Raw genomic sequence first — 27663 nt, forward strand, 5'->3', positions numbered from 1 at the left:
AGATGAAACAAAGTCTATAAGTTAAGAATTTAAGAGAAGATGAAATCAAATTCAGGTGAAGAAATTGGACTAATTAATTGCTCACTGAGTCTCAGTTTTCACATTTCTAAAATGGAGATTTAACAATATAGTCCCTCAGCCTCATCACAAGATTTCTGTAAAAAATAAAATAGGTAAATGTCAAATGGCTTTGTAGTTTCAAAAATGATCCACAGATATTTGTTCTTATTATCTCTTGAAATAGATTTTTAAAATTTGTGTGCCAAAGCAAAAATATGTCACCAACAGATTGAGCCGACAGCCACTTGTGCAATAAATACACACTGCATGCTTGCTATGTGCTAGGGACTACTATTCTAGACACTGAGGTTCCAGCAGTGATCAAAACAGACCAGAGGCCTGCCCTCATGAAGCTCCCACTCTAGTATCAAGAGACATAGGAACAGCCTTTGGGAACCTACCCTGCTTCTGAGTAGAGACAGTGAAAGATGAGAAGATAGTGGAAGTGCCTGTGACAGAAACAGGACTGAAAGGAACTGCTGGTTTGCAGGGAAGGAACAGGGCGGCCGTGATTTGGAACCTGTTCAGGTTGTGGGGAAACGTCCTCGTGGAGGTATGCAAATAAGCTGTTGGGGTGACAAAGAAGAGTTTGGGCCAGGGATTGGTTTCGGGGCACCATCTCATAAAGGTGGTAACTGAAAGTGAAAGAATGCATGAGATCTTGGAGAGTGAAAGAGGAGAGACATTCACAGGGTGATAGTTGTAGAATGCAGTTACTGGACAGGAGGAGGGAAGAGGAGGCCGGGAAGGGAACAGATGATACGATAGAAAACTTGGAGGAAACCTGAAGAAATGGGACAGTAGAATAGAAAGTTGGATTTAGCTTCTAAAAAAATCATTGTAGGATTCCTTTAGGCAGCCTTTCATCTTAATTTAAAATTAATTAAACTTGTAAAAATCACACTTTATACAGACTCTAGATATACCTCAACTTCATCTAAGAAAACGATACCTGAATTTTTCACATTTCTAGACCAAAAGTTAATATTCAGTCATAACGGGATACTTTAAAAATACTTAATTCTCTAAAATGAATATCAAAGTGTGACTAATTAGTTTCTGATATAAGTTGTCAGCAGTTCTTTTTATGATTTATTTAACATAGTACCACATTTCATCATTCATGGCATAGTTGTGTATTAGAATTTTGCTACCACACCTCCCCGCAAAAAAGAAATGCTGGAAGTGATAAGCTGAATAATGGTTCCCCAAAGATGTCCACATCCTAATCCCCAGAAACTGTAAAGATGTTACCTTTCATGGCAAAAAGGACTTTGTAGATGTGACTAAGTTAAGGATCTTGAGATGGGGAGATTATCCTGGATTATCTAGTTAGGCCCAATGTAATCACAAGGGTCCTTTTAAGAGGAAAGCAGGAGGGTCAGAGTCAGAGAAGGTGATGTGACAGTGGCAGCAGAGGTTGTAGTGATATGCAGCCACAAGCCAGGGATTGTCGGCAGCCTCTAAAAGCTGGAAAAAGCAGGGAAATATATTCTCCTCTGGAGCCTCCAGAAGGAACCAGCCCTGCTGACACCTCAGTTTTAGCCAACTGAAACTAATTTCGGGCTTCTGACCTTCAGAACTGTAAGACAGTAAACATGTGCTGTTCCAAAGTCGTGAAGTGGTCATTTGTTATAGCAGCAATAGGAAACTAATACGCTCAATAAACATTCTTAGTGGAAAAGAGGACTTTGTAAATTTATTTATTTATTTATTTATTTATTTTTGGCTGTGTTGGGTCTTTGTTTCTGTGTGCAGGCTTTCTCTAGTTGCGGCAAGCGGGGGCTACTCTTCATCGCGGTGCGCAGGCTTCTCATTGTCGCGGCTTCTCTTGTTGTGGAGCACAGGCTCTACACGCGCAGGCTCAGTAGTTGTGGCGCACAGGCCTAGTTGCTCTGCAGCATGTGGGATCTTCCCAGACCAGGGCTCGAACCCCTGTCCTCTGCATTGGCAGGCAGATTCTTAACCACTGCGTCACCAGGGAAGCCCTGGAAGAGAAGACTTTAAAGTCAGATGAGTGAATTGTCAAAATTCCTAAAACTTCAGGGATTACTTTCATAAACTGTCTAAAAACAAAAACAAATAATAGAAAACAGACCTATGCTCTGGACTGCACTAATAATTGACATACCTACTGGCATGTTGTTATTGATGGCATAGTGATTGCCACCAGCAAGTCCACTCCAGGAGAATTTTGTGCATGTACGATATTAGAAACCCTTGTTGTTTTACTTTTCATATTTTTTCAGATTCATATGATGGCTTTTCTTTTTCTAAGTTCAGTTACTATGCAAGAACTCGACCCTTTATAATGTAGAAAATACTGGATGTAAGAAAATACATCTTACAATGTAGAAAATATAATGCAGAAAATGTAGAAAATACTGGATGTAAGCGCCAGGTCAGTGGTTGCTCCCTGTGCTATCCCGCACAGCCTTGCACACAGCACGTGGGTGCTCAGTGGGCGTCTGTTGAATAAGTGAGCAGCGTGAAGCCCCGTCAGGAGCACCGGACTCTTGTCCCAGCCCCTGCTTGGTGGCTGTGGAAGGGGGAAAGCCCTTCAGTTCTCTCATTTCACTTTCTTCATTTGTCCAGTGAGGGCCTCAGCTAGATCTATGCAAGGTCTCTTCCAAATTCCTGAATGCTGTGAATGACGGCGGCATCATGCTCACTCTTGTTTACTTCTCACAGGCAGTGATGGATGTAAAAGATTGTGTCAAAAATCCTCCACCATGTTCGTTTGTGACCCTCCCTCAAATGCCCACTTTTAAAGCCGATACAAATGTCGTCTCCCTCAAGCCTCCTGAACATCCTCCAGGGAACCTTTTTTGCAGGGCTTGGACGAGCAGTGCAACGGGACTCCAGCCACAGCATCCAGTGTGATAAGACTCCTGGCTGCTGCGGTCATAGGCGTTTGTAACAGACGTTTAAGGGTGCCAAGTGCCCAGGAAAAAAAAAAAAAAAACCAAAAGCATGTGAGGCTTTGTCAGTGTGGAGAGTAATAGCTAAGTGGGTAAGACCTAGAGCCATGCTAAGCTCCCTGCCCTCCGTGTGGCACTGCAGCCCCCCAGCTGCCTCAGACATAGTGAGCACTGTCATTATCCCCCTTGGTACAGGGGGAGCTAAGACCACTGAAGCTGAGTAATTTGTCCCAAGGTCACACAGCTATTCAGAGGCAGGGCCAGGATTCACACCCAGCAGGCTGGCCCCAGAGGCCCCTCCTGCTAAGCTGGGAAAGGACGGTCAGCTCCACCATTACCATCTAAGTGAATTAGCAAATAGGAAGCTTGCCTCTAGAAATTCCGTTTATATGCTGACTTTCGAGAGAGAACTGACATTGCTTAAAAAAAGATATATCAGCAGCTGGGTTTTCAGATTAACCCTGATGCTACTTTTCTGGTCATATTTAGACCATATAGAACCTCAGAAAGTTTGTATCACTTTAAAATAAAAAGTGACTGCATTCACATACTGCACACGGGATTTAATTAGTTATAGAGCTAGTTCCACATAAATGAAGACAATGGTATAATAGTTTACATGACACTGAAATAGTGTAGTCTTCCCAGAAGTCAAGAGAGAACAGTTTGGTTTACATGTGTGTAACATGTGCTTCTTTCTTTCTTTTTTTTTTTTAAGTAGTATCCAATAAGTTGCTATGCATGGGTTTTTTAGGAAAAAAAGGTATTTGTAAACAAACGAATATGCCCCCAATTTTAATGAAAAGTTATCATTTAAAAATTGTTTAAGGTTCAGGTTCCCATTCTTCGGTTAATACAGGCAACAAATATCCCTGAAATGACTCATCTACTTCTGATCATTAAAAAAAAATCTTATTTCTTCTACTTAGGAAAATTTTTAAAAATCTAATGGCAAATAAAAGCTGTCTATAGCACCTTAAGAACAGACTATACAGGGACTTCCCTGGCAGTCCTGTGGTTAATACTCCACACTTCCACTGCAGGGGGCACAGGTTCCTTCCCTGGATGGGGAACTAAGATCCCACATGCCATGCAGTGTGGCCAAAAAAAGAACAGATTATACAAAGGACTCATAAATATACAATACACAAATTTGTTATTTTTAATACTTTTTATTTCTTGTGTAGTACATGCTAAAATTATTCCTAACAAAGTCACAATAGGTGAAATATGTTTAGATAGCATACCTATATAAATTATAAAATAATTTTAGTAGATCTAGAGATTATAGTGTTATAATTGCTTCAATATTATTCATGTTTAAAGTATTAGTCATTCCTTTAATAATGTTCATGTAACTTCTTAAAGAAATCATCATGCATTGCTTTCTATTGGGGGCATGTCAGCTAAAAATTTCCATTGGACTCCCTCAGCAGGGTCATGTTTCCTGTCCTAAAAAAATGGGTCCCATGGAAAATCATGTTGTTTGGTCAGGGTTCTGGATTTTTTCAGTGAGAGAACTGTCTTATATTCAATGTGATTTTATATATTTTTATATATTGTGTATATGTAATTTCACAGATCTTTATCCAAGATCATTCTTCATCCTTGGCATCAAGAAGATTTTGACCACAACATTTTGAATCATCTGTTTTCATTTTTTGGATGGAGGAAGAAGGGATAAACGAAAATGTGAACACTTCTATTTTGTGGTGGTTATCTATTCAATATAGATTCTTAATGAAACCCTTTTTTTGACACTATTGTTTTCACTCGTGAGTCAGAAAAAACATAAACCACTATTTACTCCTTCCTCCAACCAAAAAAAAAAAAAAAACACCCAACATAAAAAGATAGTATTCAATAAGAAGAGGCATAAATATCGCCTGTCAAGCAGATGACAGTTTTGTTAGTGGGACGATCAGGGAGGAGCCAGCTGCGCGCTTGAAGGGAGAGTCCAGAGTGCACGGCTGAACCACGGGGAGAAAACAGAGTTAGTCTCCATAGTGTGTCATTTATTTATTCAACAAATATTTATTCAGTACCTACTGTGTGTCAGGCTCTTTTTTGTGACTAGGAACACAATGGTGAACAATCAGGTAAAGTTGCTACCCTGACTTTCACATCTCCTGAAAACAAATAAATAAAATTCTGCCCCCCTCATTTAGCAAACCCCGTCAGCCCCATTATGATCATTATGAGATACACCTAAAAGTACTTTTCAGACAACGCTTTTTTTAACGTTTATTTATTTTTTTTAATTGGGGTATAGTTGTTTTACAGTGTTGTGTTAGTTTCTACTGTACAGCGAAGTGGAGTTCCCTGTGCCATACAGCAGGTTCTCATTAGTTATTTTATACATATTAGTGTATATATATATATGTCAATCCCAATCTCCCAATTCATCCCACGCCCCCCCCCGCAAACAACACTTTTTTCAGTGAGTATAAATTGTGATTCAGCTGGTCTGGGCAGGGCCTGGCTATCATTCTTTTAAAGCTCCCCAAAGCTAGCGGAATGTGCAGCCACACACACTGGTGAAAAGTTGAAAACCTCTAAGCATTGTGTCTTCTCTGGGTTCTTTCCTAAATGGTGGTTTCTTTATTCTCATTTGACCCAGAATATACTTCCCAGTGTTACAGAAAGAATAGAATTGGAGCCACTGGATTAGGGGCTGCTGCCAGACCCTAGCCATGCCTGCCAACCTCTCCACCCCCAAAGAACGTGGCTGGAGGGAGCGCGGGCCATAAACGCGGTGCTGAGGGGAATATGGTCATCACTGACCCCATCCGCCCTCCTTAGCCACCTGCTACGTAAAGTGTTCAGGTAGAAGTGTGGATAAGAGTCCAAGCCCCCGGAGAAAAAAAATGCCCCAAATCTGTCTTATTTATAATTAAAATGACTATAACCACATTGTGTCTTCTTTGCTTTGGTGAATGGTAAAAACAATATTATAAAATTATATAAAAACAATCTGTTCCTTTTTATTCAGAAATGTAGGAGATATCTATTGATAGATTTTAAGAACATAGTCATGGATTTATTTTCAGGTACTATTGGCCAAAGCAAATATTACAATATTAAAATAGCATCACATAATAAAAATCAATGAAGTATGAACGCTTTAAGTTTAAATAAGTTATCTATTTTAATTGATCAGTTATTTAGTGTGATTATTATAATATATATATAATTCCTACAATGCTTTCATGTCCTGTAACTTGCTTTGGTTGAAAATGTAATTTAATTAAAGGTGGTTTATGAGTTTCTAAGTTGATAATTAACCATAAACTGTAATGAATCTCACCGGGTGGGAAAGCCTCACAGCGTGTACAGTGTGGTCTGACAATCCTGACATATGGCTTATTGACTGAAAACCTCATATCATGTTCTCTTAAAACTATTCCAAAAGTTCCAAGACATACTCAAAGCAGCATATAGTACTTTTTAAAAAATATTTATTTATTTATTTTGGCTGAGCCGGGTCTTTGTTGTGGCATGCGGGATCTTTTAGTTGCGGCATGTGGACTTCTTAGTTGCGGCATGCATGCAGGATCTAGTTCCCTGACCAGGGATCGAACCCAGGCCCCCTGCATTGGGAGCGTGGAGTCTTACCCAGTGGACCACCAGGGAAGTCCCCAGCATATAGTACTTTTTTTGTTTTGTTTTATTTTTGTTTTTGTTTTTTTTGAATTTTATTTTATTTATTTTTTATACAGTAGGTTCTTATTAGTTATCCATTTTATACACATCAGTGTATACATGTCAATCCCAATCTCCCAATTCATCACACCACCACCCGCCCCGGCCACTTTTCCCCACTTGGTGTCCATACGTTTGTTCTCTACATCTGTGTCTCAATTTCTGCCCTGCAAACCGGTTCATCTGTACCATTTTTCTAGGTTCCACATATAATATAATACTTTTAAAAAACAGAATCGCTATGCGTCAACAGCTTCCAAATTAAGCAAAACTGATTTTATATTTTAAATTGCTGCCTGGGTGAACAAAGAGGAGAATAAAAATCTTAAAAAAAAAACATTTGTACCTCTATAATATGTTCAGAATTTGTCAGAGACTACTAATAAATACCTTTTCTTCACTCATTCATTCCTTCAACAAACATTTATCAGGCTCCTGGGTTTGCGAGATACAAGGATGAACAAGACAGACAGGGTCCCTGCCTTTCCAGAGCTTGGACTACTTCAGTTTGTTTTCCTGCAGAACAGAGTGTGCCAAGGTGCACAGCAATACCAGAAGCAGGAGCCCAGATAGGGATTTAGCCAATGTCCAGCATTGAGAACTGAAGTAACAATGGAGAGAGTTTTAATTTGGTAGTAATCTTAAATAAAGTATGTCCATCTGGAGGCAAACAAATGGAAAGACATTTTGTAAAATTCAAATTATACTGTTTAAATAGCTAAAACTAGCATTTACAAATAACTGCACTTAGGAAGCCGGGAGGAGGTTAATTCTTTGAAGCATTGTGCTCTTTAGGAGATAAGCAGGTGTAGGAGCGCGTTCTTTATGATGTTTGGAAATATTGTGGATGTTGACTGCGTTACCCACAACCCAATGCTCCCCGGAGCCTGGTGCGAGGAGGGCATCGTATTTCACCAGTGTCCTTTCATCAGCTTCACTGAGTTTACTGACTGAAGAACCAGTGTTAAGAGACACTGTAAACCACCTGCTAAAATATTCTGATACTTACTTAAGACTGCACCAAACGCTCCCTGGGAACGGGGCGCTAAAGTCAGCACATTAACTCTTTCAGACGGAAGAGTCTGCATCAGGCAGATGCAGGAGTGCCTGGAAGCAGAGCACTTAGGCTGACGCTGCTCAACCCTGAAGCCCTTGGCAGAGCCTCTGAGACTCTGGGAAAGAGGCCTCAGGTGGTTTATTCAATTGAATTCAATTTCATCTACAGAGCAAGGTTAACAAAAGAACCGGTATAAGTTACCTGCTTCACCACAGAGAACATAGACAGAGGACCTGTGATGTTAGCCAAAGGGTCCCAGGGCACTAAAGTATAGGGAACACAGGTAACAGCCTACTGCATCCACCATTAAATCTTTGGGACCAAAGATTCTGAAATCATGTAATAAAGCTCTGAGCCTTAACAGATTTAAAAATAATAGAATCAATGTTACTGATCTACGAACAAGACAGTCTAACCCATAACTTTGTTTTATAGCAATTTTATAAATGTACCATTAAAAAAAAAAGTTTGAGTTCTTGCTTTTTCTGGTGCGGAATAAAATTGGTCAGTAAATATTTGGTAAGGAAGGTTGCGGGTCTAGTATTCTTAACTGAAATCAAAAGTAAATTGCAAAAATATAAATGAGGTTTTCAGTCCATTCTTTAGACTTGACGTTTGAACACTGCCAACTGCCTGTCCTTCGTGGCAGAGTACATTCTTGGGGAATGATGTCAGTGGAGGGCTCTGAATGCTAATGGAAAATCACATTTTGTCCTTCTGAATTGTTAATGCAAAATGTTATTGACTATAATCAGCTACAAGAGATGAAGGAAAACTAAAAAAAAAAAAATTATGTTCATTCCATGACCACACTCTCCATTGGGTGATCAGACAATGAAAAGTATTTTAAAAGGGGATTTTCCTGGAAAATCCAACAGTTTCACTTTTATGAATCTTATACTGTAGAGGCACTGTACTCCTAAGAGAACACAAAAAAGTAGGGTTATTTTTTTCTCTCCTGACTCACAATTAACTTAATGCTGCTAAAGTTTAGAAGAAGAAAATATTCTCATCTGATAATAAAGTAATTGTGGGTTCTCTGCTTTATGAGAAAAGTACAAGAACAGTCCACATTTGTAAAATGCAATTCCAGTATGCAGACAAAATCACTATTTATATACATTTATTAATTAGGTAGTAGCATTCAAATAAAATGAGCTTGCTACCCCTGAAAAAGATTTCACTTAAACTTTCAGTTTCAGAAGCTCAGTCTTCTTATGTATACTAGTTTTTCATTGTTTTTTATGCACTATTACTTTTCTAAGTGCATTTGTTACATAAGGTGAACTTACCTTGGATTTCCCAGGCAGCCTATGTAATTTAAGTGAACTCAATAATCATTTTTAAATGATGGTAATAAAAGTTCCACTTCTGGCAAAACTGAGTTGTTTCTGGGCCAGCACTCCTACCAAGAACAATTTAGAAAACCTGGACGGAATATAACAAAAACAGGTTTGAAGATTTCAGAGATCTCCCAAGGCAGTGAGGTACCTTCAGAGCTAAGATATGAAAGAGGTGGGAAGCCAAGAGAAGTAAGCCCAACATCTGGGACCACTTTTCTCCTTGAGGCAATTGTCAATTCAGAAAGCAAAAGCAATAGCTGACAGGTTAAAAAGGTGAACAGAGCTTTTGATTGCTTCAAGGGCTGGGGGAATAAAACTTGGACTTCTGAGTCTACCCAGGATGAAGGGCCCCTGTAAACACTCTAGGGTTTTAATTGGGACCCCTAAGAAAGGTAAACCGAAAATAGACCAGCTCTAAAAAGGCTGGAGCCCAGCTATGAAACGTCTCAATCTCTGACAAAAATCAGGTGATCTATCCCCAGCCCAGCTGTCTGCCAAAAGCAAAAGTAGATTTTCTCTGGAGGAAAATACCATCATGCAGCACCTCAAATTATCACTAAAAATTTTATGCATAACATCTGGCACTCATTCAAAAATAACCAGAGCATAGGAGAAATCTGGCAAATTCTGCTTTAACCACGTGATCAAAATAAACGTCACTAAAAGTGGGACTATCTAAAATTTTGTGCCTCCTTAGTGATGCACTAAGAAGGACACAACATCAGTTATTATCCAGTATTTCTGCCAAATAAGTGTAACCTTATTCTAATCAATCAAACTCAAATTGAGAAAGCTGTAAAACAACTGATTCATACTCATCAAAATTTGTCAATGTTATGAAAACAAAGGCGGAGGCAATGTTTCAAATTAAAAGAAAACTAAAAGAGATGTGACAACTAAATGCAAGATGTGACCCTGGATGGATCAGAGATAAGGAAAAAATATAAAAGATTGAAACAAAGGGCATCAATAGGAAAATCTGAATATATTGGGTGAGCCAAAATGTTCATTTGGTTTTTTCCGTAAGATGGCTCTAGTAGCACTTAGTTGTCTTTAACTTCATTCGAAACAATTTTGTTAGATTGTATGTTACAGCTGTCATATCAGCATGCATTTAAAAAAAGACATCAAAATTGGTGAATTTTTGTGTAGCCATTTTAATATTGAAAATGGAAGAAAAAAACAACATATTCAGCATATTATGCTTTATTATTTCAAGAAAGGTAAAAATGCAACTGAAACGCAAAAAAAGATTTGTGCAGTGTATGGAGAAGGTGCTGTGACTGAAGTGTCAAAAGTGGTTTACAAAGTTTCGTGCTGGAGATTTCTCGCCGGACGATGCTCCACAGTTAGGTAGACCAGTTGAGGTTGATAGCAATCAAATCGAGACATTAACTGAGAACAAGCAACGTTATACCACACAGGAGATAGCCGGCAGACTCAAAATATCCAAATCGAGCATTGTAAGTCATTTGCACCAGCTTGATTATGTTAATTGCTTTGATGTTTGGGTTCCACATAAATTAAGAGAAAAAACCTTCTTGACCATATTTCTGCATGTGATTCTCTAATGAAACGTAATGAAAACATTCCGTTTTTAAAACCAGTTGTGACAGGCAATGACAAGTGGATACTATACAACAATGTGGAACAGAAGAGATGGTGGGGCAGGTGAAGTGAACCACCACCAACCACACCAAAGGCCGATCTTCATCCAAAGAAGTTGATGTTGTGTATATGGTGGGATTGGAAGGGAGTCCTCTATTATGAGCTCCTTCCGGAAAACCAAATGATTAATCCCAACAAGTACTGCTCCCAATTACACCAACTGAAAGCAGCATTTGACGAAAAGCATCCAGAATTAGTCAACAGAAAACGCATAATCTTCCATCAGGACACTGCAAGACCACATGTTTCTTTGATGACCCGGCAAAAACTGTTACAGCTTGGCTGGGAAGTTCTGATTCCTCTGCCGTATTCACCAAACACTGCACCTTCAGATTTCCATTCATTTTGGTCTTTACAAAATTCTTTTAATGGGAAAAATTTCAATTCCCTGGAAGACTGTAAAAGGCACCTGGAACCGTTCTTTGCTCAAAAAGATAAGTTTTGGGGAGATGGAATTATGAAGTTGCCTGAAAAATGGCAGAAGGTAGTGAAACAAAAGGGTGAATACGTGTTCAATAAAGTTCTTGGTGAAAGTGAAAAATGTGTCTTTTATTTTTACTTAAAAAACCGAAGGCACTTTTTGGCCCACCTTATAGATTGTATTTTAGACAAAAGTATCATACCAGTATTAAATTTCTTTTTTTACTGAGGTATAATTGACACACAACATTATATTAGTTTCAGGTGCACAACATAATGATTCAATATTTGTATATATTGAGAAATGATCACCACAATAAGTCTGGTTAACGTCCAACCATACATACTTACAGAATTTTTTAAAATTTTATTTATTTATTTATTTGGCCGTGCCATGCAGCATATCAGATCTTAGTTCCCTGACCAGGGATTGAACCCATACCTCCTGCATTGGAAGTGTGGAGTCTTAACCACTGGACCGCCAGGGAAGTCCCCAGAATTTTTTTGTGTGTGTGTGATGACAACTTTTACGATCTACTCTCTTTGCAACCTTCAAATATGCAACACAGTATTATTAACTATAGTTGCCATGTTGTTCATTACATCCCCATGAATTACTTACCTCATAACTGGAAGTCTGTAACTTTTGATGCCCTTCATCCATTTTGTACAACACCCCCCTTCCCACCTGCACCTGGCAACCACTTCACCTGTTCTGTGTATCTGTGAGTTTGGTTTTTGTTTTTGTTTTGTTTTTAGAATCCACATATAAGAGAGATCATACAGTATTTGTCTTTCTCTGTCTGACTTATTTCACTTAGCATAATGCCCTCACGGTCCATCCATGTTGTTGCAAATGGCAAGATTTTATTCTTTTGATGGCTAAATAATATTCCATGGTGTGTATGTGAATATGTGTGTATCACATTTTCTTTATCCATTCATCCATTGATGGACACTTAGATTGTTCCATACCTTGGCTATTGTAAATAACACTGCAATAAACATGTATCTTTTCAAGTTAGTGTTTTTGTTTTCTTCAGATAAATAACCAGAAGTGGAATTGTTGGATCATACAGTAGTTCTTTTTTAAATTTTTTGAGGAACGTCCGTACTGTTTTCCATAGTGACTGCACCAATTTATATTCTCACCAACAGTGCACAAGTGTTCCCTTTTCTCCACATCCTCACTAACACTTGTTATTTCTTGTCTTTTTAAAAATAATAGTCAACCTAAGAGGTGTGAAGTGATATCTCATTGTGATTTTGATTTGCATTTCCCTGATGATTAGTGATGTTGAGTATATTTTTATGTACCTGTTGGCCAAATGTATGTCTTCTTTCAAAAAACTGTCTATTCAGGGAATTCTCTGGCAGTCCAGTGGTTAGGACTCGGTGCTTTCACTGCTGTGGCCTGGGTTCAATGCCTGGTTGGGGAACTAAGATCCCACAAGCTGCGCGACATGGCCAAAAAAAGTCTATTCAGATCCTCTGCCCATTTTTTAATCAGACTGCTTGTTGTTTTGCTATTGAGTTGCGTGAGTTCTTTCTATATTTTGGATATAAACCACTTGTTGATTTTTGCTTTTGTTGCTTGTGCTTTGGTGTTAAATCCAGAAAATCATCACCAAGACTGATGTCAAGCAGCTTACTGCCTATGTTTCTTCTAGAAGTTTTACAGTTTTAGGTCCTATATTCAAGTCTTTAACCCATGTTGAGTTAATTTTTGTGTATGGTGTAAGACAGTGGTCCCATTTCATTCTTTTGCATGTGGCTGTCCAGTTTTCCCTACACCATTAATTGAAGAGACTGTCCTTTCCCCATTGTATATTCTTGGCTCCTTTGTCATAAATTATTTGACCATATATTCATGAGTTTATTTCTGGGCTCTCTGTTTCATTGATCTCTGTGTCTGTTTTTATGCCAATACCATACTGTTGTGATTACTATATTTTTCTAATATAGTTTGAAATCAGGAGCATGATGCCTCCAGCTTTATTCTTCTTTCTCAAGATTGCTTTGGCTATTCAGTGTCTTTTGTGGTTCCATACAAATTTTAGGATAGTTTGTTCTATTTATGTGAAAAATGCCATTGGAATTTTTATAGCGATTACACTGAATCTGTAGATTGCTTTGGGTAGGTAGTATGGACATTTTAACAATGTTAATTCTTCCAATTCACGAACATGATATACCTTTCCATTTATTTGTGTCTTCAATTTTTTTTCATCAACCTCTTATAATTTTCATTTACAGGTCTTTCACCTTCTTGGTTGAATTTACTCCTCAGTATTTTATTCTTTTTGATACAATTGTAAACGGGATTGTTTTCTTAATTTCCCTTTCTGATAGTTTGTTATTAGCATATAGAAATGCAACAGATTTCTATATCCTGATTTTGTTTCCTGCAACTTTACTGAATTCATTTATTAATTCCAACAGTTTTTGTTAGAGTCTTTAGGGGTTTTAATATTTAATATCATGTCATCTGCAAAGAGTGACAGTTTTACTTCTTCATTTCCAATTCGGACACCTTTTGTTTCTTTTTCTTGCGTAATTGCTGTGGCTAGGACGTCCACTACCATGTTGAGTAAAAGTGGCAGGAGTGAACATCCTTGTCTTGTTCCTGATCTTAGTGGAAAAGATTTCAGTTTTTCACCATTGAGTATGTTAGCCATAGGCTAGACATATATGGCCTTTATTATGTTGAGGTACGTTCCCTCTATGCCCACTTTGTTGAGAGTTTTTATCAGAATGGATGTTGAATTGAATTAAATTTATTGAATTCAATAACTGCATTGTACTTATATAGGAGAATGTCTTTGTTTTTAAGACATATGCTGAAGTATTCAGGGATAGAATTCCTATAAGGTGTCAAGGCAGAAAAGAATAAGAACAGTTGGTCAAAGTTGAGTATTTCTGTCCACATGCCCCTCTTCCTGGCATATGAGCCTATCTGGGGGCTTGAGCAGGAAGCAGAGACGGGGCAGCCTCAACAACCATGTTGTAGCTGTTTGATCCTGTGCTCTGCCCCCCACCCCCCTTGCCGATTGGTCCATGATAAGACAAGTGACCCAAGGGAGACATGCCACATTCTTTCACACTGAGAGCTGGAATTTCAAGGAGACAGAAAGAAACAGAGAGTGGTAATTGCTAGTATAAGTCACATTAAAGACAGTGTCCTTTTCAAAGTTCAGTTGTTTAAATTCCCTTGAAATCCCCGGGCCTCCTCCCTATAAATTCCCTTTTTATTGAAAATAATTACAAAGTTGGTTTCTGATACTTGAAACCCAAACAACCTTAGCAATTACAAGCAGATTACTCCAGAGGAGCTATAAAACGTGAAATGCAATGAATGCAGAAATTACTGGGGGTGAGTTATGTCGTGATCAGTTGTAATCATAGTTTATTGTCATTTAATGATTAGCTCTCTACTTCCTGCCATTATCTTCTCAAACAGAAATCCTCTGCTAATTCCCTTTGGAGAGTTGAAAGAGTACTCCAGACCTAGCTTGAATGTATCCTCCTGTACTGATCATACTTTTTTTTTTTTTTGCCGGGAGTGGGGGTGCTGCGTTGGGTCTTCATTGCTGCACATGGGCTTTCTCTAGTTGCAGCGAGCAGGGGCTACTCTTCATTGTGGTGCACGGGCTTCTCATTGCGGTGGCTTCTCTTGTTGTGGAGCACAGGCTCTAGGCACACGGGCTTCAGTAGTTGTGGCACGTGGGCTCAGTAGTTGTGGTTCACGGGCTCTAGAGCATAGGCTCAGTAGTTGTGGCGCATGGGCTTAGCTACTCTGCGGCGTGTGGGATCTTCCCAGACCAGGGCTTGAACCCGTGTCCCCTGCACTGGCAGGTGGATTCTTAATGACTGCGCCACAGGGGAAGTCCGTGGTTTTTCTTGTTTTGGTTTGGTTTTTTTTTATCATACTCGTGTTGTTTGTGTGTTAACACAATCTGATTTTAAAGGAATTGTTTCTTAGTAATAATAATCTGGCTTCTATGGTTCACATAAATAACAACAAGAAGTATAGCCCTTGTTACATTGTTCAGCTGGTCATAAAATCATAATGTGATGTGCCTCTTTCCACTTCTGACAAAAGGAAGAGTTTACACACTATTAAAATGCCTGGCTACATTTACTGGATAAGAAGCATGAGTTAGAACATTCTGTCAAAAGTGTATTAATTTTTGTATATTGGATTTTCATAAATTATGGCTAAATGATGATCACTTACAGTATCTCCACCTACTAAATAAGATTTGTTCCAGATCAAGTATTCTGCCTAATTCAGCCACATCAAGTTCTGAAACATTAAAAAATAAAGCATATACCATTTGTTTTAAGAGAATGTTTTAAAATTTGTCTCATTGAGAAAACACTCTCTCTCTTATTTTCCAAGACAACCACACTCCTCAATAAAGGGAATTCCAGCACTGTCCAAACTTCCCCATAGTGAGAATTATCTGGTTGCTTGTTAATCACACAGCTCCCAAGGTGATCCTAATTTAGTGGGTCTAGGGTGGATCCCAAACTTCACCTTGGGTAGTTGTTATCATCAGAAAAGCTGGATTTGATGATAGTTGTGTTCCTTCTCTGTTGCTTTTGAAGTTGCTGATGTTGACAGTTGTGGTTCTGCAGCAGTTGGATATTGTTTCCATAGGTATCAGTTAGGTCAAGCTGGTTGATAGTGTTGGTCAAATCTTCTATAACATACTGATTGCCTATTTGTTCTATCAATTACTGAGAGAGGGGTGTTAGAAATCTCATTATAACTGAATCTTTTATTTCTCTCTTTAGTTTTGTAAGTTTCTGCTTCATGCATTTTGAAACTTTTTCACTAGGCATATACACATTTAGGATTCTTAGGTACAATCAATTGCTTTGATTAATTGATCCTTTATCATTATAAAACTTCCATATTTTTCTTCAGTAATACTCCTTGTCTTGAAGTCTTCTTTGTGTTATATTAATATACTCACACCAGCTTTTTTATACTTACTGATTGCATAGTGTAACTTTTCCATCCTTTTGCTTTCAACTTGTCTCTATGTATTTGAAGTATGTCTCTTCTATACAGCATATAGTTGTCTTCCTTTTTTCGAATCTGAAAATCTATAGATTTTAATTGAAGTTTTTAATCCATTTATATTTCGTGTAATTATTGTATAGTTCAGTGTAAGTAAGTCTACACATCTATTGATATGATCAGATTTAAGTCTACCATCTTCCTATTTGTATTCTAGTTGTGCCATCTGTGTTTTGTTTTGGTTTGGTTTTTTGTTCCTCCATTCCTCCTTTCCAGCCTTCTTCTCAGTTAATCAAATATTTTTTAGTATTCCATTTTAATTCCTTTCTTGTCTCTTTAGCTGGACCTCTTTATTTATTTAGTGGCTATTCTGAGATTACAATATTACTGCTTATCTCACAGTCCACTTAGAGTTAATATTGTCATTTCACATAAAATCTAAGACCCTTATGAGAGTAGAATGTCTGTTTAAGTCTTCTGCCCATTTTTTGATTGGGTTGTTTTTTTTTTATATAAATTTATTTCACTTATTTTATTTTTGGCTGTTTTGTGTCTTCGTCGCTGCATGCGGGCTTTCTCTAGTTGTGGCGAGTGGGGGCTACTCTTCATTGCAGTGCATGGGCTTCTTATTGTGGTGGCTTCTCTTGTTGTGAAGCATGGTCTCTAGGCGCGTGGGCTTCAGTTGTTGTGGCTCGCAGGCTCTAGAGCGCAGGCTCAGTAGTTGTGGCACACGGGCTTAGTTGCTCCGCAGCATGTGGGATCTTCCCGGATCAGGGCTCGAACCCATGTGCCCTGCATTGGCAGGCGGATTCTTAACCACTGCACCACCAGGGAAGCCCATTTCCTCTTTTTTTTTTGATCTTGAGCTGTATGAGCTGTTTGTATATTTTGGAAATTAATCCCTTGTCAATTGCATTGTTTGCAAATATTTTCTCCTAATCTGTAGGTTGTCTTTTCATTCTGTTTATATTTCCTTTGCTGTGCAAAAGCTTTTAAGCTTAATTAGGTCCCACTTGTTTATTTTTGTTTTTATTTCCATTACTCTAGGAGATGGATCCAAAAATATATTGCTGCAATTTATGTCAAAGAGTGTTCTGCCTATGTTTTCCTTTAGGTGTTGTATCTTGTATCTGGTCTTACATTTAGGCCTGTAATCCATTTTGATTTTATTTTTGTATATGGTGTTAGAGAATGTTCTAATTTCATTCTTTTACACATTGCTGTCCAGTTTTCCCAGCACTAGTGGTTGAAGAGATTGTCTTTTCTCCATAGTATATTCTTGCCTCCTTTGTCATAGATTAATTGACCATAGGTGTGTGGGTTTATTTCTGGGCTTTCCATCCTGTTCCATTGATCTATATTTCTGTTTTTGTGCCAGTACCGTACTGTTTTGATTACTGTAGCTTTGTAGTATAGTCTGAAGTCAGGGAGTCTGATTCCTCCAGCTCTGTTTTTCTTTCTCAAGTTTGCTTTGGCTACTCAGGGTCTTTTGTGTTTCCATACAAATTAAAAATGTTTTTGTTCTAGTTCTGTGAAAAATGCCATTGGTAGTATGATAGGGATTGTATTGAACCTGTAGATTGTCTTGGGTAGTATAGTCATTTTGACAGTATTGATTCTTCCAATACAAGAACACAGTATATCTTTCCATCTGTTTGTGTCATCTTTGATTTCTTTCATCAACATCTTAGAGTTTTCAGAGCACAGGTCTTTTGCCTCCTTAGCCTGATTTATTCCTAGGTATTTTATTCTTTTTGATGGGATGGTAAATGAGATTGTTTCCTTAATTTCTCCTTCTGATCTTTCATTGTTAGCATATAGAAATGCAACAGATTTCTGTGTGTTAATTTTGTATCCTGCAACTTTACCGAATTCATTGATGAGCTCTAGTAGTTTTCTGATAGCTTCTTCAGGATGTTCTATATATAGTATCATGTCATCTGCAAACAGTGACAGTTTTACTTCTTTTCCAGTTTGGATTTCTTTTATTTCTTTTTCTCCTCTGATTGCTGTGGCTAGGACTTCCAAAACTATGTTGAATAAAAATGGTGAAAGTGGACATCCTTGTCTTGTTCCTGATCTTAGGGGAAATTCTTTCAGCTTTTCACTGTTAGTATGATGATGGCTGTGGGTTTGTCATATATGGCCTTTATTATGCCCACTTATGGAGAATTTTTATTACATCCACTTTTGTCATATATGGCCTTTTTCTGTACCCACTTTCTGGAGAATTTTTATCATAAATGGGTGCTGAATTTTGTCAAAAGCTTTTTCTGCATCTATTGAGATGATCATATGGTTTTTATTCTTCAATTTGTTAATGTGGTGTATTACAGATTGATTTGCAGATATTGAAAAATCCTTGCATCCCTGGGATAAATCCCACTTAATCATGGTGTATGATCCTTTGAATGTATTGTTGGATTCGGTTTGCTAGTATTTTGTTCATAATTTTTGCATCTATGTTAATCAGTGATATTGGCCTTTAATTCTCCTTTTTTGTGGTATCTTTGTCTGGTTTTTGTATCAGGGTGATTATGGCCTCACAGAACGAGTTTGGGAGTGTTCCTTCCTCTGCAACTTTTTGGAATAATTTCAGAGAGATAGTTGTTAACTCTTCTCTAAATGTTTGGTAGAATTCACCTGTGAAGCCATCTGGTCCTGGACTTTTGTTGTTAGGAGTTTTTTAATCACAGATTCAATTTCAGGCTTGTAATGGTCTGTTTATGTTTTCTATTTCTTCCTGGTTTAGTCTTGGGAGATTCTACTTTCTAAGAATTTGTCCATTTCTTCTAGGTTGTCCATTTTATTGGCATATAGTTGCTTGTAGTAGTCTCTTATGGTCCTTTGTATTTCTGGGGTGTCAGTTATAACTTCTCCTTTTTTATTTCTAATTTTATTGATTTGGGCCCTCTCCCTTTTTTTCTTGATGAGTCTGGCTAAAAGTTTGTCAATTTTGTTTATCTTTTCAAAGAACTAGCTTTTAGTTTCTTTGATCTTTTCTATTGTTCTCTTAGTCTCTATTTCATTTATTTCTGCTCTGATCTTTATGATTTCTTTCCTTCTACTAACTTTGGGTTTTGTTTTTTCTTTTTTCTCTAGTTGCTTTGGGTGTAAGGCTAGGATTTTTATTTGAGATTTTTGTTGTTCCTGAGGTAAGCTTGTATCACTATAAACTTCCCTCTTAGAACTGCTTTTGCTGTGTCCCATAGGTTTTGGATCGTCCCATTTTCATTTTCATTTGTCTCTAGGTATTTTTTAAATTTCCTCTTTGGCTTCTTCGGTGATCCATTGGTTGTTTAGTGTTACTCTGTTGTTGTTTTTTTAATATGTATTTATTTTCTTTATTATTTTTTTTTTGGCAGCATCAGGTCTTAGTTGCGGCATGCGGGATCTTTTGTTGCCACGCATGGGCTCTTCATTGCGGCTCACGGGCTTCTCTCTAGTTGTGGCGTGTGGGTTTTCTCTCTCTAGTTGTGGCGCGTGGGCTCTGTAGTTTGCGGCATGTGGGCTCTCTCAAGGTATGCAAGCTCAGTAGTTGTGGCACACGGGCTTAGTTGCCCCGCGGCATGTGGGATCTTAGTTCCCTGATCAGGAATCGAACCCGTGTCCCCTGCACTGGAAGGTGGATTCTTTGCCACTGGACCACCAGGGAAGTCCCAGTGTTACTCTGTTTTTGCAGGTCATTTTTATTAAACTATACCATAACAATATGTTCTAACACAACACCAACATGTGTTTACTGACTGCTTTGAAGATTCTTTAGACCTGAGACTGCTCCAGTAGAACCAAGACAGAACATTGAATTTGTATATTAGAAAGCCCATAGCTAACTTTAGAACAAAATTGGGTTCAAGAAGTTAGCCAGGGGCTTTCCTGGTGGCGCAGTGGCTAAGAATCTGCCTGCCAATGCAGGGGACACGGGTTCAAGCCCTGGTCTGGGAAGATCCCACATGCCACGGAGCAACTAAGCCCATGCGCCACAACTACTGAGCCTGCACTCTAGAGCCCGCGAGCAACAACTACTGAGCCCACATGCCACAACTACTGAAGCCCATGCACCTAGAGCCTGTGCTCTGCAACAAGAGAAGCCCCACAATGAGAAGCCCACGCACCGCAACAAAGAGTAGCCCCCGCTCGTCACAACTAGAGAAGGCCTGCAAGCAGCAATGAAGACCCAACGCAGCCAAAAATAAATAAATAAATAAGTTAATTAATTAATTAATTTTTAAAAAAGAAGTTAGCCAGGCCAATTCCCATGAATCCTAGTCACTAGTGGTAGGAGGAGGGTAGCACCCAGGGAGTGGATGAAAGTGTCTGGAGACTGAAAGCATCTTCAGAAACATCCCTAGAGTAGAGACCACCACATTTTTCATCTTCTATCTCTATTTTTTTTAATGTTTTTTTATTGTGGTAAAAGTCATATAACATAAAACATACTATTTTAACCATATTTAACTGTGCAGTTCAGTGGCACTAAGTACATTCACATTGCTGTCAGCTCTCACCATCATCCATCTCTCGAATTTTTCACCTTCCTAAACCAAAACTCTGTCCCCATTAAACACTAACTCCCCATTCCCCCTACCCTCCAGCCCCTGGCATCTACCAGTGTGCTTTCTATCTCTATGAATTTGACTATTCTAGATGCCTCATATAAGTGGAATCAAACAGTGTTTGTCTGCACCTAATGTATATTGGAATGCATTTTTAAGGTTAACAGAAGGTAGCTTGTATTCCTATTAATGGGGTTTCTAAAATAATGTTTTATTATATTTGTTAATATTACCAAAAGGCTTATCCTCGTTATATATATATATATATATATATATATATATATATATATATATATATATATATATATTTAGAAAGAAAATGTGATTTTAAATGTTGCATAACTTTTTTTTAAACATCTTTATTGGAGTGTAATTGCTTTACAGTGGTGTGTTAGTTTCTGCAGTATAACAAAGTGAATCAGCTATGTGTGTACATATATCCCCATATCTCCTCTCTCTTGCTTCTCCCTCCCACCCTCCCTATCCCACCCCTCTAGGTGATCACAAAGCACCGAGATGATCTCCCTGTGCTATGTGGTTGCTTCCCACTAGCTATTTTACATTTGGTAGTGTATATAAGTCCCTGCCACTCTCTCACTTTGTCCCAGCTTACCCTTTCCCCTCCCCGTGTCCTAATGTCCATTCTCTATGTCTGCGTCTTTATTCCTGTCTGGTTCTTCAGAACCAATTTTTTTTTTAATTCCATATATATGTGTTAGCATACGGTATTTGTTTTTCTCTTTCTGACTTACTTCACTCTGTATGACAGACTCTAGGTCCATCCACCTCACACAACTCAATTTCATTTCTTTTTATGGCTGAGTAATATTCCATTGTATATATGTGCCACATCTTCTTTATCCATTCATCTGTCAATGGACACTTAGGTTGCTTCTGTGTCCTGGCTACTGTAAATAGAGCTGCAATGAACATTGTAGTACATGACTCTTTATTTTTTATTTTTTATTTTATTTATTTTATTTTTGGCTGCATTGGGTCTTTGTTGCTGCACACAGTCTTTCTCTCGTTGCGGCGAAGGGGGCTACTCTTCGTTGCAGTGTGCGGGCTTCTCATTGCGATGGCTTCTCTTGTTGCAGAGCACGGGTTCTAGGCACAGAGGCTTCAGTAGTTGTGGCGCACGGGCTCAGTAGTTGTGGCTTGTGGGCTCTAGAGTGCAGGCTCAGTAGTTGTGGTGCACAGGCTTAGTTGCTCCGCAGCATGTGGGATCTTCCCAGACCAGGGCTCAAACCCGTGCCCCCTGCATTGGCAGGCGGATTCTCAACCACTGCGCCACCAGGGAAGCCCCTACATGACTCTTTTTGAATTATGATTTTCTCAGGGTATATGCCCAATAGTGGGATTGCTGGGTCGTATGGTAGTTCTATTTTTAGTTTTTTAAGGAACCTCCATACTGTTCTCCATAGTGGCTGTATCAATTTACATTCCCACCAACAGTGCAAGAGGGTTCCCTTTTCTCCACACCCTCTCCAGCATTTACTGTTTGTAGATTTTTTGGTGATGGCCATTCTGACCGGTGTGAGGTGATACCTCATTGTAGTTTTGATTTGCATAAAATGTTGCATAACTTTTAAAATTATTGGTTTAATACTTTATGGTACAGCAATTTGAAGGTCTGGTTTTAAGCTCATTTTATTTCATTACTTGGTTAACTGAAAAAAGTATCTCATGAAGATGAGTAGAGTCAAATGGAAGAAAGATATATATCATTAGCTGTGTTTGTTAAATTACAATACTCATTTATTCATCACATTCACCAATACACAAAAGTTTTGGGTTGAAATTCAGCTAGCAAATTTAAATCCTCTCTGATACCCATCACTTGTTCTTGCAAACTAATGAGAGTGTTCCATTTTTATAATTTTAATAAATGGTTTGAAAGACTGAAAATTTTAACTTGGAACATTTTAAGCAGGTTAGAAAATTCTGTTTCCAACTTTTGAAGTGGGGAAGTATGAAAAATTTAAAAAGTCACACATCATTTTCAGTAACAAAATCACATAATAATAGAAATAGTTCCAAAACAAAACAGTGCATAAAAATGATCCTCCATGAACAAAGGAAATAGTTTAACATTGAGTATATTTTATTTTGGTTTCCAAAAGTAGCCACCAGGAACTTGCCATGTCAGAAAGCATTTGCAAATTTGGAACAGTCTTTTTACATAAGAAAACTGTGTATCTCATCTTTAATTTTCATAACTCTTTTTAAAAACTTTTCTATGAGAACTAGTGAGCATCTGTATGGTACAGAAGATTTTCATAGTCATTTCCTATCATTAAAAATCACTATCGGGAATTCCCTGGCGGTCCAGTGGTTAGGACTCGGCGCCTTCACAGCCGTGGCCCGGGTTCAGTCCCTGGTCGGGGAACTAAGATCCCACAAGCCGTGTCATGGCCCAAAAAACAAACAAAAAAAATCACTATAAATAACTCTAGTTCAGATTTTTTTGCTAATACATCTTTATTGAGGTATATTGACATGTAATAAACAGCACATATTTAAGGTGTACAATTTGAGTTTGGACCCATGTACATTCCCACCACCACAATCAAGATAATGAACATACCCATCATTCTGAAAAGTTTTCTCACGCCCTTGGGAATCCACACATACCCCCATCCTCAGGCAACCACTGATCTGCTTTCTGTCACTATAGATGTGTTTGCATTGTCTAAAATTTTATAGAAATTCAATCATACAGTATATACTTTTTTTGGTCTGGCTTTCTTTTACACAGCATGATTACTTTGGGATTCACCATGTTATTGCATGTACAATAGTTCATTCTTTTATTAGTAAGCACTGTTCCATTATATGGCCACACCTTAATTCATTTATCTGTTCACCAGCTGATGGACCGTGGCCTCATTTTCCAGTCCTTACTTGAGATGTGAGCTTCTTATTCCTGTTAAATGAGTCAGTCAAGATCTAGGATGTGGGATGGGAGACAAGCCAATACTTAGGGCTGATGTCAAGTGTGGCACAATCCTACAGACTCTGCACTTCAACAAGAACAAGACCAAGCAGCCTGGAGGTTCCTGCGTGAAGAACGTTCTCTGGGAAGAGATGAGCCATGTTTGTGTTTGTCACCGATCCCCAAGCTCAGCTGTGAAATTCTCTGGTCCTCTGTGAAGCCAAGCTATTATTTCTTCTAAAACATCTTTATATCCTGAAGGGAAAAGAATGTGTGTGTGTGCATGTGTGTGTGTGTGTGTGTGTGTGTGTCACAAAAATGTGAGACTTGCTTAATGAGATTCGTATCAAGAAATGGCTGGCAAAGTTCCCATGAAAATGCCCTTGCTTGACTTTGCATGACCTATCGTGCAGTAACCACTGGGCCTCACATAAGGAACCCAGGGTCAGTTCACAATTCAAATGTGTAATTTGACCCAGCTGTTTAATGGTCTACCACAATAAAAGGGTAATCCTAACAGCTCTAAAGCTATTTCTAGCACAGATCCTTACCCCAGCAGTCAAGTCACAGCCAACCATGCCCACATGTTTCCTAAGGGAAAAGCAAAATTAGAAAAGGGCAGTCTCTCCATTTGTTTTAACCTCTCTGATCTAAGATGGATCTACTTCTCAGAAGTCTTGTGGGAAAGCCACAGAAGGTCTTCTTTCCCTGGGCAATAATACAGCTTCTAAGTAACGTGCACTCTCACAACCCAGACCTCCTGGCCATGCTCCGCCCTGGGGGAGGGGGAGAGAGAGGAGGAGGGGCTTCAGATGACCTTCAAGGCACACCAAATCATCTTCTGCCCGTTTCTTTCTTTGGACCAAGAATTTAATTGAAAAAGAACTTTAAGTCTAACTAAGTATATGTTTCAGAACTCCTACCATTTTACCTACATTAAAGTGATTGGGGTGGGATGGAGAAGAGCCAGTTAGAGATAACGGTACAGCCCACCCATTCTAAAAGTCGACTTGGGCAACAACAACAACAGGCCCTCTGCCTGGGTATGTAGGTTGTGTCTCTGAAACATCTAAGGAAAGGTTGTCAATCTGCGACCATCTTCAAGTTTCTGTAAAACAACCAGGGATGAGCTTGATGACCTTGCAAATTCCCTTCCTGATCTGACATTCTGCAATCTGATGGGAAGAGACTTGGAGAACCAGAAATAATTCTTCAAGGACATTCTTTTTAAAGGTGTTTCTCAACATTTGTTCCATTTCTGTCTTTAAATCCACATGCAGAATATGTCATCACTCTTTCTTCGCTGCTCCAATAACGTACCATGTTACCATCTGAAGGTCCTGCTGCCCACTCACTGAGGGCCACGGGCTGTCTTGTTCACCTGTGTGTCTCTAGAATCCAGTGCAGCACCTGGCACCAAGCAGGGACTCAGTAAAAGTTACTGGGGAGCGACTGAAGAAATTCACTGGATGGATGGAGACACAGTGTGTAGTGCTAGGATCAGGAGGTGGAATAACTCAGGAAGACAGCTGCGGCCCTTTGGGAGGCAGGAAAAGCAGACGGCTAGAATCCAGTGAAAAATTAGAGTTTGGCAGAGACGGACGTGCAACTTCTCCATCGCAATTACTCGTGGACCGCCCTGGCTGGAGCCTCTCTATAGCTCTAGGTTTCTTATCCGATGGCCTAGTATCTGCTAGTCTGAGGGATTTCCTCTGTGCTTCCACCTTTCAGGTAAATTACCCTCCAGGACCTAAGCTCCCTGAGCAGGAACCTTTGTCATTTTGAGTAGCTTCTATGTATTGTCCATATATTTATTATGAACACAATGTAGTTCAAGTGTCTAGAACAGTGCCTGGCACTTATTAGATACCCAGTGTATATTTACTGAATGAGTGGATACATTCAGAATGAGAAAGTTCACTGAGTCTGAAGCGAGAGCCATTATTTTCTGACCAAGCCAATATTTTTTGTGGTGCAGAGCGGTTGCAAATTTTGCAAACACAAGGCTTAGGTGAACGAATGACTGCAAACAGCCTCCACAGAGCAAAGCAGTGGGGCGGACGGACCAGCTGCCCGGCTGCCAGGCCCCGCTTTGCTCCGCAGGAGCCGCGCGCTCAGGAGCCTCCAAGTGCCTCTGTCCCCCGCAGCCGTGTGGGCTTAACGACAGCACCTTCCTCTCAGGGTTTTTATGAGGATTAAGTAAATCAATAGGCAAAACGCATGCAGAAAAGAGCCTGGTGCCCCCTGCTAAGTACTACATATGCCACGTTCATTAGGACTTTTCTGGATCTCTTGAATTTGCTGAAATTGTATGCAATTATTAGGTGAGAGAAGAGTGTTGAGTTCTTTTAGCAGTGCGGACCAGGCAGTCCTACGTGATCGTCCAAATGGCTGTACTCCTCCACAGTCCCAAAGGGTCAGCAGGATAGCAGCTCTAATAACTTGAAAACAATATTTGCAGTTACTACCCTTTCTGCAGAAGCCCAGCGCTGTGGAGATGAATCGAATGCATACATCAAGTTATAATCCAGGAATGGTCTTTATTAAAGCTAAAATATAGCCAAGAATCCCAGCCCGTCACCCTACCCATCCCCGCCGGAAAAAAAAATCCCCACTGAAAAGGTCAACTGGACCAACTGCTTAGTCTCCACGAGGAAAGGTTTCCCGGCCGTCACTGCACTAGGCTGCAGCTCCTATAGGTTCAGGGATTCAGTCCCTGTTGCAGGAACCAAAGTTCCGGGGTTTTGCTAAATTCCATTTTTGTTCTATAGCCACTTCTCAGATTATGACGCCATGGAGGCAGGGACTCCGGAACCCATCTGTCCTGCACTTGGCCCTGCACGATCACTACACGGGGGCCCCGCGCCGCACCCGACATTCTCACACAGGAAACTGCTTAAAATCCGGGCTGCCTTAAAAGGAAACAGAGGGGCAGAGCACGGAAGCACAAGAGGCCTCCCAGCCAGCGAGCACTGGGAGGGGAGGCAGGTACGAATCCCACGAGGGGAAGGGGTGGCTTGGTCTGGTTTCAGCCCTAGTGGCCATCACCAGACCTTGGAGTACATACAGGGTTTGGTGTTCTGCCTCGCCAAGAATCCTCGGCGCGTTCTGAAAGAAATAAGTAAGGCGACAGAAAAGAGATTCATAGACCTAAACTCTGTATAGCTTATATAAGGCTGTATAAAAAGATGCTCACTGAGGCAGAAAGCTGCGAACTCTCTAGACAATGTCTTTATTTACATACATTTTGACAGGCATATATAATGATGATATAGATGATATTTATTGAAAAGGAGAAGTGTTCACTGCATGATCAGTTTTTTTAAAGTGATGAAAATATTGTGCAATATCACTTTTTAAAAAATGAAATAAAACTCTCCCTATATAGCTTTTTTACCTCAAGTATAAATAGTAACCATATGTATGCAGTACTTTATTCATTATTTTAGTGGTTTAAATTTAAAAAATTAATAGAATATGTAGCACTTAATGAATTGTTAATGAATACGTATCACTTTTGAAGAAAGAAACAAACTTTTTTTAAACTCACAAAACTGCCAAAGAGAGGAAGCCAAGCCAAAGGAATCTGTTTCTGATAGAGGGATTTCAAAGCCGAAGCCCTTTCTTTGGGGAGGGGCTGTCTGCCCTAACTCCCTATGTCATGTCACACCTCCCTCCTGTTCCCCACTCACACGGTCAGAGCCCCAGGTGGCATCTTGTTGAGGCATGTGGCTGCCACGTCCCTGCCTAGAGTCCTAGGGTCACCCCTGTGGTCCGTACAAGGGACTTGGTACATTAGTCCATCACCTCTGTATTCAGCAGCCAGCCCCATGCTTGGACTGCTAAGAGGTAACACCCTATAAAAAATAAACATGAAGGAGAAAGAAGCGATTCACTGGGATGATACCCAATACTGACCTTGAGAAAGAGGCCAGTTTCTTCCCAAAGGTAAGTGAGAATGCCTGGAAAAGC

General features: G+C 39.3%; 1 protein-coding gene across 4 annotated transcripts in view; it reads left to right on the top strand.

Moving 5' to 3' along the window:
* Window positions 1–24053, top strand: part of RSPH3 (radial spoke head 3) — a gene marked incomplete at its 5' end in the record, with an annotated part of 73785 nt that extends 49732 nt beyond the window's left edge. For 2 of the 4 annotated variants that reach the window (XR_014248116.1, XR_014248117.1), the window contains one exon: window positions 4563–20408. The other 2 variants (XR_014248114.1, XR_014248115.1) reach the window with 2 other exon arrangements.
* Window positions 24054–27663: the final 3610 nt, after the last annotated feature.

This window comes from Balaenoptera borealis (assembly GCF_965194805.1).
Source record: "Balaenoptera borealis genome assembly, chromosome: 9".
In the NCBI taxonomy this organism is placed as follows: domain Eukaryota; kingdom Metazoa; phylum Chordata; class Mammalia; order Artiodactyla; family Balaenopteridae; genus Balaenoptera; species Balaenoptera borealis.